Consider the following 15,348-nt stretch of genomic DNA (forward strand, 5'->3'; position numbering starts at 1 on the left):
CGGCCGTTACGTTTCGAATGCTAGACGTAAGGTCTTATACCGCAACCAAGTGGTGCCTTGGGAATATTTCCCTGTCGAGAGGAAAAATTTATTTGGAATCTGCAGGTACTTTGCGGGCCTGCTTTCGGAGGACCTTAAAAAAAAAGGAGAGAGTATCTTATGTGTTAAGTGTCTGAGACATTTCTGCACTGCTAGGTGCTTGACAGTTTGATGCCAGTGCAGGTGACGTATATTCTGGGATGTCTGACTTCCGACGCCAAGCTACTTCCTGCGTGCACTGAAAATAAACGCTATGATTGGGACCCAGACAGTGACGTCAGAAGACGTAGCAGGGGTGTCAGTAATTTTTGGTGGCATGCCACTCATTTGGGAGAGTGGTTTTGCCCGTCTCTTGGAGGCAGATTGTGCGCCAATATATGATTATGCTACTTCTGCGGAGAAGTCGTATCGCATGCAACTGGTGGTTAGAATTTTTTAAGGTGCTCCACGTGGAGCGGTTTTGGAGGAGGAAGTTTCTGGGAGCGTTTTCTGAGGTGTTCGTCCGTGGATGCCCTACTCTCGAAATCGGAGCGTTCGCCCAGGGTCGGCGATCGGGGCAGAGTCCAAAGTCCGAGCTTGAGCTCGGGTGGCGGACTTGCAGGATTTCAGCGCCGAGCGTGGGGTTCACTCACGAAGGTCAGTTGTCTGTGGTGAGCACCTCTGCAACTCTTGCCTGTAGGGAATTTTACGAGGTGCTTTACACCCCCTCGGGCATGGATGTGTGTGATGTCCTTAGGTTAGTTAGGTTTAAGTAGTTCTAAGTTCTAGAGGACTGATGACCTCAGAAGTTAAGTCCCATAGTGCTCAGAGCCATTTGCTTTACACCCTCCGCGGCATGTTATTTCGACTTGCAGCGGCAGTTGTTCAAATAAAGCATTCAGCACAGCCTTAACCTCAGTGGTACACAAGCACTGCCACCAAAGACAGAATCTGACAGAGTTAACGTTGATACTCAAAGAGGGATGGATCACGTAGAGAATTTCTGCCCTTCCCGCCAACTTTGCCAAACGACCATTACTAGTTATGTAACTGTGATGTAGATGTATTTTGATTGGAGCTGCTACTTGTATTATTACGTTAGAACAACAAACTCATGCACGTTTCTTTCCCAATAAACCGATCTTTTGAATGAATAAACGTTCTCACAATGGTACGAATATACCTTATTCACTTAATGATTTTTTATCTCTTTCTGTTGGATACTTGACACCATTAATTATTTCATTTAGAGTTTGTCAACTTACTGTTCACTGCTGGGGACACTTAATTAATACGAATTTAGATAGTCCCTTGCGCAGATGTTTCAGTAGTGCGTCGTAGGGGTGGTTCTGCGTCAGCGCCATTTAGATGAAGAAATTAGTTGCAGGCAGTTCCCACTTTACAATACCACCGTGGCATCTTCTATTACTTCGACAAAAGCCATTATTCCAACAGTCTCACACCCTGTCTTTTCAAGGCATAAACGCAGTAAGGAAGCGATGTGCAAGGGAACTTAAAAGTTCGACTTTCAGAATTCATCCGGAAAGATGGCGCGCGCACACACACTAAACACTAGAGGGTGAGGTCGCATTAACGCTGTCCCTCTGTTTTTTCACAAGAGAGAGAGAAGGGTTCTAGGCAGAATTTAAGCAAAAACTTCCGTCTCTATTTATAGGATGACTTTCTAATTTAATTTCAACTGCTTTCTTATTAAAACTATCTCAGTAGCTTGAAATGCATCCCAGAATCTCCGTTTTGGTATGTTCGCTAGGATTACCGGTGCTAAAGCCGTGTTCTGCAAAACCAATCTTGTTCGGATGTTGTAAGAGTGCGTGACGCTTAATATCAGTACACTGGCCCTTTACAGTCCTGATGGTCTAACCAATATATGAAGTGCCACAACTACAAGGAATACGATAGACAGCCGCCCTATGCAAACCGAGATCGCCCTTTAGTGATCCTAAAAGGGTTGATCGATTGGTCGGTTCGTCAGAAAGGTTACATTGAAAGACGGATTAGACGTGCGTTTAGTTGCCAACCACTCGTACAGGAGGTGAGGGATGACAACACCGGGGAGGGACTAAACTCTACGGCCTCTGTGCTTCGCGATGGAAGCATTTCCAACAGGGTTGGTAGTCTTTAGCAAAAACAAGATGTGAAATGTGTTTTTCGACCACTACTTATGATTAAGGACCATTTCGGATCTGTAAAGGATGATCTCGGTTTCCGTAAGGCGTGTGTCTGCCGTATTTCTTGCAGCTGTGGCATGTCATATGTTGGTCACACCATCAAGACCGTGGAGGAACGGTTTACTGTGCACAATCGTTACCTGCGCTTACAATAGCCAAGCAAATCTGCTATTGTAGAACACTGACTTGGCACCGGTCATCATAAATAGAGACTGACGTTTTCGCTTAAATTCTGCTGTCTCCTTTGTCGAAAAGGAGGGACAGAATTAATGCTATCTCCACTATCGATAATTTCTGACGTCGGTTATCTTTGGTTGTGTGGTGGTTACTGTTTACAATGTATGTGTGTGTGTGTGTGTGTGTGTGTGTGTGTGTGTGTGTGTGTGTGTGCGTGTGTGTGTCTCTTTTATCTTCCCGCATAAGGTTTGCAAAGTGAGGTTTCAAAGTCCTTTGCAAACCATTTCCTTGCTGCATTTGTGCTTTGAAAATGGCAGGATGTGTAACTGTCGAAATATCGGCTGTTGTCGAAGACTTCAGCCGGCTGCGTTCCCCTGAGTTATTTGAGCATTTTATACAGCAAGAGAAATTGAGATTTACACCTGAGTTTTCATACTGTGTGATGAATCCGATTTTTCCCTGAAATACAACCCCAGACACAGAATCTGACCCATTAATTTAACTATGTAATTACGACAATTGATCAACTGAGTTCGGAAAAGGCGAAGCTCATGCAAAGCGCGACGAGCGGGAACGGGATTACTCGGAAGTAACACAAATGGTGTTGCCTCACAGTGTTCTAAGTCGTGCCTTCTTATTTGAAAGCTACCTAGTTCTTCTCTGTTCATTATCTTGACTAAACGTTGCAAAACTGAAAATATGATATCCGCTCACTTTCCTCCCCCAATTGAGCTTCCTTACGCCTTCTTTTAACTTTTACTACGATACAACTAAATTACGGCTCAACAATCTAATGTCGCACGACAAAGTAACTATTCATTAACAAACACGTGCTGTAAAGCGATTTTTGGGGAGCATATACTGCTTTCTGATACGTCGCTTACAATATACCAGCGGAAAAGTGCGAATATGTTCCTTTTTATTCAACAGGCACCGACTGAAAAGTGAGGTACCTGCTGTTTCATTCTACCTTCCTCAGCGCCTTTTAAAATGTGCCCTCAAATTTTGCCATAAGAATATAGCCTTACATTTTTAACGTGGAATTCACCTCCAACTCCCACATCCTCCTTAACTGTAACTCACTCACACCCGCTAGCCCATCGCTGTAACTCGCTCATACCCACACATTCCTAGCTCACCTTTCTCGCCCACTCATTCAGCGCAGCTTATTGTCATGATCTCTTTGTGACTCTCTGCCATTGTCTTCTGCGTCACAGTTACAGTCTCCTCTTACTGTCACTGTGTCCTTCTTGCTCTCTTTTACTGCCAGTATTCCATTCCTTTCTTCGTAATGTTGCTGCCTCTTCGTCGCTCTACGTCTCTTCCTCGTTGTCGTTGTCATATACTCTGTCTCTCACTATCACTGGCTCTCACTCACTTCCAATTTGTTTCTCTTTATTCCTCTTGCCCCCCCCCCCCCCCCCCGCCCCCCTCCACCTCCACCGCAGCACTGGTACTATCTCCTTCACACTTCCTGGCTGAAAATTACTTACAAGTTAGTGGCGCTCTCCATCGCTGATGCTGGAATTTAGTATGGTATTGGCCCACCCTTAGCCTTGATGACAGCTTCCATTCTCACAGGCATACGTACAATCAGGTACTGGAAGGTTTCTTGAGGAATGGCAGCTCATTCTTCACGGAGTGCTGCACTGAGGAGTGGTATCGATGTTGATCAGTGAGGCCTGGCACAAAATCGGCGTTCCAAAACATCCCAAAGGTTTTCCATACGATTCATGTGAGGACTCTGTGCAGGCCAGTCCATTACAGGGATGCTATTGTCGTGTGACCACTCCGCCACAGGCCGTGCATTATGATCAGGTGCTCGATCGTGTTGAAAGATGCACTCGCCATCCCCGAATTGCTCTTCAACAGTGGGAAGCAAGAAGGTGCTTAAAACATCAATGTAGGCCTGTGCTGTGATAGTGCCACACAAAACAACAAGGGGTGCAAGGCCCCTACATGAAAAACACGACCACACCATAACACCACCGCCTCCGAATTTTACTGCTGGAACCACCCACGCTGGCAGATGATGGTCACCGGGCATGCGCCATGTCTATACCCTACTATCGGATTGCCCCATTGTGTACAGTGATTCGCTGCTCTACACAACGTTTTTCCACTGTTCAGTCGCCCAATGTTTACGCTCCTTACACCAAGCGAGGCGTCGTTTGGCTTTTACCGGCGAGATGTGTGGCTTATGAGCAGCCGCTCGACCATGAAATCCAGGTTTTCTCAATTTCCCGCCTAACTGTCATAGTACTTGCAGTAGATCCTGATGCAGTTTGAAATTCCTATCTGATGGTCTGGACAGATATCTGCCTATTACACATTACGACACTGTTCAACTGTCGGCGGTCTCTGTCAATCAACAGAGCGCGGTCGGCCTGTACGCTTTTGTGCTGCTCTTGTCCCTTTATGTTACTACTTTACTATCACATCGGAAACAGTGGACCTAGGCATGTTTAGGAGTGTGGAAATGTCGAGTACAGGCGTATTACACAAGTGACACGCAATCACCTGACCACGTTCGATGTCCGTGGGTTCCGCGGAGCGCCCCATTCTGCTCTCTCATGATGTCGAATGACTACACAGGTCGCTGATATGGGGTACCTGGCAGTAGGTGGCATCACAATGCACATAATATGAAAAACGTACGTTCTTGGGGGTTTCCGGATACTTTCGATCACATAGTGTATGTTCCATTGTCACCATGTCCCTCTCTTTCCCACAAACTGCTGTTGTCTCCTTCGCCCATTCTGTAACGTAATTGCAGTTTACAGTCTTCCAGTATTTATTACTTTTCCGTCTCTTTGCCACTGCCACTGTCTTTTTCTCTCATAGCATAAAAAAGACGTGAATATCTTCGCATGCCAAAAGCTTCGGAAACTTTTTTAAAAGTGCTGAGGAAGGTACATTGAGACCGCTAGTATCCCATTTTTCAGTCAGAATCTTTTAAATAAAGAGGAACGTATTCGCATTTTTTGTGCCCCGATGGAAACAGTTTTCCGCTGGTTACCTTGTCTTCCCTGCTGCAGCAGGACGTGTAGCTCATATGAAAATTTTACGTACTAAAAAATTTTGCATATGCTTCCTTACCGCAGTGTGGGGTTTTAGGTGATAACGTAGACACTTTATGGAATATTTCTCCGTGTTTCCTCACTCTATAAACTAAGATTTCGCCTTATATTGTTTTAAGTGGAGAAGTAGAGTAACTTGGAACCTCTGTCTCTCTGAAACGGATAAACATATGAGGAAAATTTTCAAGAGTGTTCAAGATCGAGATCGTAGAAATACTCGTACATCGTACAAATGACAGCCATTTGCTGTGCTTAGCCGTCTCGGGAACCGCGGCTGAGTTTTGGTACCCAAAACCGCATTTTTGTAGTGTTTTTCGATAACGGATAAAAATTTTTCAAACCAGCAAGACGATTCTTCTAGAAAAATTATTTTACCTAGAAAATATACCCTCATAATTTGTGCAATTTGCTGTGGATAATTTATTATTTAAATTTTCCCTGATACCGAATTTTACGTGTAGAAGAAGGGTATAATTGAATCTCTGTATCCTGTGAACTGATATAGATGTCAAATAAATTTTCATGGTTGTTCGAGATCGGGATCTTAGGCATGCATCCTAAACACTTCAGCCACTGCTGTGCATAGCCATGTGGAATCCTCAGCTGGGTTCTGGTCTGCTGGTGATGGCGAAAATATAGTAAAAAAACCTTTTTTTGAATTTTTCTGAGGAACCGCCCATGGACTAATCGTGCCATCAAGCCTGTAGTAGACAGCATCAAATGTAAAAAATAAAAGACTGATTTGATTTAGCACAAGCACGTGTGTAATATTGATACTTCGACCCAGTACTGTAGGATATTGACACTTCTGTCGGATATACAAATGGCCCCTGGCCCAATAGCTATCCAAAGCACTTGACCTTACCTTTTTACGACAGACGGAATCGAAGATATGAGTACCGGAAAATCCCATTTTTTGCGCAGCGTTTCGGATCTTTCTAGGTTCACATGCTGTCGGTTGCACGCCGATAAAGTGTCTTTGCAAATGTATTGTTGCACCATTACAGTAAGTTGATAGATTTACTAACTGCCGAGTGTCATCTGCATAAATGTTTAAATTAATGAGTTCATAATAAGCAGAATAGTTTACATGTTTTATCATGTGAGTAATTACCATTATTATGTGATTCAGTGATATAACATATTAATATTGCGTCATTAGCAAACCTACGTCAAACGTCGAACTCGCAAAAATGTTTTATTTCTTCCTGGTTTCCAATTATCACATCGTTCACGTAAAAGTGAAGTACTATTGCCGCTTGCACTTTTAATTAACTATAAGACGGCGTTGGGTAGTGTGATGCATTTATGGTCATAATTTTAATAGATCAGGATAATTAATTAGTAATGCCGCCGGTCGTGTTACACGCGCGAGTGACAAATTTACTCAAAGTTAAGTGAAACGAACCGAGAGGACGTCCTCTATTTGGGGAGGACTAATATGTTTGTCACCTTTTTCCCACACTACCTAATAACCAGAAAGTAGACAGCTTGTGTGGTTTAACACTTAGGCTATGGATGATGTAATATTACGGCGCTTATGCAAAGTAGGGAAGTGCTGCGGACGTAATAATACGTCACGCCAGTGACTCTGATTTTGCGCGGTGTCAGACGTGTATTTATGTCTCCCGCAATTGTCTGTCAGATCCGTAGGCTTCGCAGTTTTTGCTTGATGGTAGTAATGGCATCACTACAAAAAGTTTTGAAACATCGGTTATCGTTTTTTGTTTCGTAGGTGTCAGCTGGCGTTCAAGTTCTCTGTGTTCCACGCGTTTTATGTTCTTTTGTGTTGATTATGTGTTGAAAATGTCAGGTGAACAGGAGAAACGTCTGCAGCAGACGATTTACGAAGTCGTTGACGAGTCTGCAAATGATGGGAACGAAATATTTGATGACGATGCAGATTACATGTTTACTGCATTATTTTCGCACATTGCGTTGTTACGAGGAATTTTTCCTATAGGTAAATCCGGAAATCAACCTGAGCTACCGCGCGGGATTAGCCGAGCGGTCTCGGGCGCTGCAGTCATGAACTGTGCCACTAGTGCCGGCAGAGGTTCGATTCCTCCCTCGGGCATGGGTGTGTGTGTTTGTCCTTAGGATAATTTAGGTTAAATAGTGTGTAAGCTTAGGGACAGATGACCTTAGCAGTTAAGTCCCATAAGATTTCACACACATTTGAACATTTTGAACAACCCGAGCATATGATTCCAGTGTGTGTAATGTTGGACTACGTATCTCTTCGTATTTCAGTTTGTATTACACAGTACTCTTGAATTCCACAGTACTCTTGAATTCCAATCAAGAACAACTGACAAGATGAGAAACATAGAAGTAGTCATCCTCCGTGTAACAAAGCAGCTTAAATCACTTAATAAAGACAAGGTCTCCGATCCAGATTGTATACCAGTCAGGTTCCTCTCAGAGCATGCTGATAAAATAGCTCCATATTTAGCAGTTATATGCAACCACTCGCTCACAGAAAGATACGTACCTAAAGACTGGAAGACTGCTCAAGTCACACCAATACCTAAAAATGGAAGTAGGAGTAATCAGCTGAATTACAGGCCTATATCACTAACGTCGATTAACGGTGGGGTTTTAGAACATATACTGTATTCGAACATTATGAAGTACCTCGAAGAAAACGATTTATTGACGCATAGTCAGCACGGATTCAGAAAATATCGTTCTTGTGAAACACAACTAGCTCTTTATACTCATGAAGTAATAAGTGCTATCGTCGGGGGATGTCAAATTGATTCCATATTTTTAGATTTCCAGAAGGCTTTCGACACCGTTCCTCACAAGCGTCTTCTAATCAAACTGCGTGCCTACGGAGTATCGCCTCAGTTGTGCGATTGGATTTGTGATTTCCTGTCAGAAAGGTCACAGTTGGTAGTAATAAGCGGAAAGTCATCGAGTACTCGTAAAACAGAAGTAATATCTTGCGTTCCCCAAGGAAGTGCTATAGGCCCTCTATTGTTCCTGATCTACCGTATATTAATGACATAGAAGACAATCTGAGTACCCGTCTTAGATTGGTTTCAGATGATGCTGTCATTTACCGTCTTGTAAAGTCATCAGATGATCAAAACGACTAGCAAAATGGTTTAGATAAGATACTGTATGGTGCGAAAAGTGGCAATTGACCCTGAATGAAGAAAAGTGCGAAGTTATGTACATGAGTACTAAAAGAAATCAGCTAATTTTCGATTGCGCGGTAAGTCACACAAATCTGAGGGCTGTAAATTCAACTAAATACTTAGGGCTTACAATTTAAAAAAAAAAACTAAATTGGAACGATCACATAGATAATATTGTGGGTAGAGCAAACCAAAGACTGCAATTCATTGGCAAAACACTTAGAAGGTGCAACAGTTCTACCAAAGAGAGTGCTTACACTGCGCTTGTCCGCCCTATTCTGGAGTACTGCTGTGCGCTGTGGAGTCCGCATCAGGTGGGACTGACGGATGACATCAAAAAAGTACAGAGAAGGGCAGCTCGTTTTGTATTACCGCAAAATAAGGGAGATAGTGTCACAGGCATGATACGTGAATTGGAGTGGCAATCAGTAAAACAAAGGTGTTTTTCGTTGCGACGGGATCTTCTCATGAAATTTCAATCACCTGTTTTCTCCTCCGATTGCGAAAACATTCTGTTGGCACCCACCTACATAGTGAGAAATGATCATCACGATAAAATAAGAGAAATCAGGGCTCGACGGGAAAAATTTAAGTGTTCGTTATTCCCGCGTGCCGTCCGAGAGTGGAAGGGTAGAGAGACAGCATGGAGGTGGTTCATTGAACCCTCTGCCAGGCACTTTATTGTGAATAGCAGAGTAATCACGTAGATATGGATGTAGATAAAAGTTAAAGGTAGTCACATCGCTTTGTTGTTGACTTGAGGGTCAGATTTCATTGAAAAGGAATGTTTCATGGCGTTAAAACCGCGGTCGTAGTGTCTTAGGGACTTAAAGTTTAAACTTTAAATCCTGAGAACGGCTTTCAGTCCAAAATACTTGGACGCTCAGTATGATAACAACCATTGAAGAAAAGCGTACAAATTAATATTGCCTTTGGATACTGGGTCTGAAAGTAACTAGGTAGCCCAGTGGCCTCACAATGTCGAAGGATATTCTACAGTGCGTCGCCGCCGTAATCAGGGCAAAACAGGAAGGTACACGATAGGTGTGGCAAGCAAAGATCTCCTCTAGCAGCAGAGACTTTGGTAGCTTTCAGCCACGAAGTGCAGAACGCTGTCGTCATAATAAATGGAAGCCTTAGTTGGCTAATAGTTTTGGAGTAGTGAGGCGTTGCCATAGAAACGTGATACAATTGTGACTGCGCACTGCAGCTGTCATGGGTCTTCTCTGCTCATACCGAACGTAACTAAGTGTTCCAGTTAAACGGCTCTACATTTTAGTTGCACTACGCCGTTATATCTGCAGTCAACAACCATTTGCACTTTTGGCTGTATGTAAACTTACTCGTGGCGTTAATGGATCATACTCTTGTTGAGTTTCGCAATATTCCTTTCTAGTCGGTTTATAACAAAGTTGAACATGAAACAAAGTAGCTACACATTCAGGTATATGTGTTCACCATTCTGGCCCTACTTGATTAACAATGACAAGGAATGACTACAAATGAAATACGTTTCACTTCTCGTTCTCTCTTTTGCTACCTGCATCTTACTGGTTTGTTGCGTGATGATTGAAACACATTTCTTCATATTATTTTCGTAATTTGTTAACATAAGACCAGATATTCTTTACACAATTTCTGCACACAAGTGAGAGAAAATGACAAACATATTCTGGCGAGTGTAATAGTACCTTTACAAGTCGAAATCTAAACGAGGAGCTGCCTGGCATAGTATGTTTACGGATCGAAAGCTAAACAAAGACTCTCCCATTTGGCGCGTAGCGCTGTATTTATAATTTCGCTATTCCCGTGAGAATTTTCAGGAAGCAGAAACTTTTTTTTTACAATAATTTTATAACTGGAACGTTAATTTTGACAGAAGTATACATTTTTAGGAACTTGACAGTAAAAATTACAAGAAAATACTACTGGTTATTCAAATCATTTTTTAGTCTTGCGACAGAACTAAAATGCAAAACTTTTACCACGAATAACTTTTCAAACAAAATGTTTTTTTGAAAAAGAAATTTTGTTTTTTAAAAGTGGAGACAATGAAGTTTTATGTCAATATGTCACTACCAACACCAGTAACTTTTACCAGTGTAGAGATTTTATGCAATTCATATTTTGTACATATCGTAATTTCATTATATTTCTGTTTTTAATAAAACAAACTATACTGTTATTATCAGGAGGCTGGCAGCTACATACTAAATAATAAAGTTTACTACCAACTGTCTTTATTAAAATTTCAGCAATTTCCAAAACATATTGATCACCAAGTTACGTATTTAGCTGACAGTACCGTTGTAAGTAGGCTGTTTATGTGTTTGTATGTTGGCAGCACTATGTACCGCTCTGCATTAATAACTCTGACAGCGCTGTGCGCACTCTGTAAGAGACTGTCTCTGGATGGTTGGACTCGCACTTAGAGGTGAACAGCGAGCAGAGATGGAAGTTGGGAGTGAGTAGTCAGCAGTGATGGAGGTTAGAGGTTAGTAATTAGCAGTATTGGAGGACTGCAGTATTAGCGCGAGCGTACGGTCTGAATGTGTATCCGTCATGGAGATTTATTACTGATGATTATATAATTTTTTTGAACGGGTTGTCACCTGATCAAGGTAAAATCTACTAAATACATTGTTTGTTCTACAACAAAATTTTTCCTTTGCTAACCACATGCCTATTAGTAGTTAGATAGAGCCTACAGTAGTTAGAATCTCTTATTTAGTTGGCAGTATTAGCGCTAGTATCGCTGTAGTTCGTGTCATGAAGACTTTCTGTGGGGTAAGTGACTTATGAAATGTATAAGTTATTGTTAGGATTTATTCTTATTCAGGGCCATTCTTTTGTATTAATTATTTGAAGTCAGGTTATCATTTTTGAGCAGTCAGATAGCGTTGCGCTAGGATATTGTGGGTCAGTGTCGAAATGATAAAATAGCAAAGAGACAGCATTCAATTTCACTCAGCAGTTTAAGTAAAAATATTTATAAGAAGTTTCGCCGTATAAAATAAACGTAAAGTGTTATAAGTGCCATTAGTTTCTCCTTTTATTTGTAATTACTTCCGTGCATTTAAAATAAATGATGTTATTTAATTTTTATTCTTATTTGTAAAAAAAAAAATACGTGTTGTGCATGTCTGTAGCTCGAAAGAAATGTTTTTATTAGTTGTAATACATGTTGATTGCAACAGTTACTTATATGTGGTTACATAAGGTAATTCGGATATATTATGAAGAGGTATATAAAATATTGGTATCAACTGCTTCAGAGATGGAGATTTACATGCGCTCCAGATAAATTTCAGTCTGCAGCCGGATGATACAGTCATCTTGACGCGGTATCTCAACCGAACATTTGACCGCAATTTTCAGTTAAATATTACGGCAAAATAGTGTAAGATCCGCCTGCAAATCCGACAAGGTTTTTATCTATTAACCCTTTCTGATACCGAATGCACTATCACGCCTAGCTATGTCCACTGTGTCATCGAGAACTGTAGGAACTGTAGGAACGGCGGCACGCTGGGTGACGGATTTCCGCCGAGTCATGTACCTGATGTAACATTTCCGGGAATTTCAGTTCCCCGTTCTTCCCACAGAGTGCATACTACCGCTGTTGTCATTGACCGTCATGCGGAACCGGCGGATGCGAGCGCCATGTGTGACGACACTGCAGTGACCTCAGCGCGCCGTACTATTTTCGACCTGTTGTGTCGGTTCAGCTCTGCAACACTGCAACTATAGTCAACTCTGCTGTCACTGCAACCTGGATAATTGCATTACTGAGGGCATCGTGAAGTCGACCTACCAAAACTACTAACTGGTCGAACACGAAGACTGAATCCCACGTCTATCATTCTTACAAAAAGCTGCTCCTCATCCATCTGATTTTTGGCTAAGGATCTCCGCCTCTAAATCCCTACAAATCCTTGAACATTGTGGACTCGTCCTAATATTCCATATTAGTTGACTCTCCCCCAAGTGTATTTTGTAGCTGTGGATAAATTTTCAAAGTGGTTCAAATGGCTCTGAGCACTATGGGACTTAACTTCTGAGGTCATCAGACCCCTAGAACTTAGAACTACTTAAACCTAACTAACCTAAGGACATCACACATATCTACGCCCGAAGCAGGATTCGAACCTGCGACCGCAGCGGTCGCACGGCTCCAGACTGTAGCCACTCCGGCCGGCGATAAATTATCCACACCTCCTCAATGACCTCGAATAGCTTCGCTAGTCGTAATATAACACCTCTACGACTCGATCTACTAAATGACAATGTTACCGTAAGCGTAACAGTCCTTAAATGAGCTGATTCTTTCGTGAGCCCAGCCGAAATTAGACGGAAAACTGTACGTCTAACGCCTAATACGACCGTCTCCTCTCCTACCCAACTACTTGCTAATGATGATTGACCATACTGCATATTATTATGAATCCGAAGTGCTCACTGTTTGCGAAAATTGAAAAGGCAAAAAGAATAATTACTATAAAACAATAAGAAGGCCAGTCCTTTGCGGACGATCCCACACAATAACTAATTCACTTATATAACTAATTTACTTGAATAAAAATGCAATCACTCTTCCTCACAGCTGCGACTGTATTTTTATTTTTATGAGAATGTGTATGCTGTGCACGTGTACATTGCGGCATGAAGACTTCGTGAACCCTAGCCTACACATTCCATCCTTCCAGTTATGCAATTCATGACACTTCAAATTCAATCGACAATACTATGTAAAACTAGAACTTTTGTACCTATGACATGATAATGTACGTAATGGTATGCTATGTAAAATTTGAATTTAATTTCTGGTTTATATGTATTTGCTTTTTACCACAGTTAATAAAATTTTCTGTCTGTTTTTGACTTGTAAAATATACTTCACTGACATGCGCCGAATCCCTTAATCAAGAGATTTAATCCCATGTGTTAAATACCGACGCTATAGATGGCCATAGACTCTCGAATACGTTTTACTCTCTTTATTAATGTTGGCAACTGCTATTTTTTAGCACCTTACCATTTAGTAACGACCTAAGTAGAAACTAGAATACTGGAAACTTTAATAAATAATATAGTCCATCGCGAACTTGATGTCTTTTAAAAATTATGTTATCTGCCCACGGTCTGGTGGCTTTGCGTCGCTTTACGTGACTTTAGGCGGTGAGACCACTGCCTGGCAAAAAAGATGAAGCATCCAGAAGACTTCGTACACGTACACGCTCACGCAGCCAAATAGGAGGAGATTAGTGTTTAACGTCCCATCGACAACGAGATCATTATGGACGGAGTACAAGCTCGGATTAGGGAAGTATGGGGAAGGAAATCTGCCTCCTCCTTCCAAAAGAACCATCCCGGCATTTGCCTGAAACGATTTAGGTAAATCACGGAAAACCTAAACCAGGATGATCGGACGCGGGTTGAACCGTCGTTCTCCCTCATGCAAGTCCAGCGTGCTAACCAATGAGCCACCTTGCTCGGTCACAGTCATGTAAATGATGAAGAATGCAGTACTCTAGGATAGGTGGAACAGCCACCAGTCTGCAGTAGTCTTGTTCATGTTTAATGTTCTTACCAGTTCCGGGACGCGTAAGTGACGTTAACAGCGTCAGTGTTCACTGTGAAGGAGACGAAGATGTTATGTACACGTGTGAGACAGCTTTATCAGCAACTCGTAGAGTTTGAAAGGGGCCTCATTATAAAATCCAAGCAAAAGAAATAAATGGAAGAAAAAAGAAAAAACGACGCAACACGGAGCAATTATCCGAAAGGGACAGATATCGGTAGTTGATGAACATGTACAAAGAATCAAATGATTACAGTTTCGGAAAAATTGAATGATTTATGCAAGTGAAACAGCTTCACAAACTGAACAAGTCAAAATGGACTGGTCCACTTATGGCCTTTATGCAGACAGTTATTCGTGTTGGCGTTGATTTATCGAGTTGTTGGACGTACTCCACAGAAATATCTTACCAAATTCTGATCAGTTGTCGCATTAGCTCGTCAATATTCCGAGATGGGTTAAAGGGCTTTGCCCATAATGCTGCAAAGGTTCCCAATTGGGGAGAGATCCGGCGACCTTGCTGGCCAGGACAGCGTTGGCAAACTAGCAGTAGAATCTCTCGCCACGTGCAGACGGGCATTGTCTTCCTGAAATATAAGCCAAAGACGGCTTCCCATGAAGGGCAACAAAATGGAGCGTAGAATATCGTCGCCGTACCGCTGTGCTGTACGGGTGTCGTAGATGATAGCCAAAGGGGTTTCGCTATGAAAAGCTGTGTCACACCAGACCATCTCTCCTGGTTGTCGGGCCATATATCTGGCGAATTAGTTTGATCTCCCACCGCTGTCTACATACGTCTTCGGTCTAGACTCTCATTTAGGGGAGTAGAATTGTCTTCAGTAATAGTCCCGCTTCGAACTGAGCCCCGATGACAGGAGAGACATGTCTGGAGACGCCTTGGAAAACGGTGGAGTACCAACCTGAGTGTCGTCTCCATATGACCCGATAAGCAGGAGAGATGGTCTGGGGTGCCATTTCTTTTACAGCAGGACGACTTTGATTGTCATTCGTGGTACCCTTACAGCACAGCATTACGTTAACCATATTGTACGCTATCTTGTGCCCAACATTATAGCAAGATAATGCCCGCCACCTGTAGCAAGAGCTTCTGCTGCTTGTCTGCATCTGCACACATACGCGCATGCGTGCGCGCGAGC

Source organism: Schistocerca serialis, chromosome 8 (genome assembly GCF_023864345.2).
Source record: "Schistocerca serialis cubense isolate TAMUIC-IGC-003099 chromosome 8, iqSchSeri2.2, whole genome shotgun sequence".
Taxonomy (NCBI): Eukaryota; Metazoa; Arthropoda; class Insecta; order Orthoptera; family Acrididae; genus Schistocerca; species Schistocerca serialis.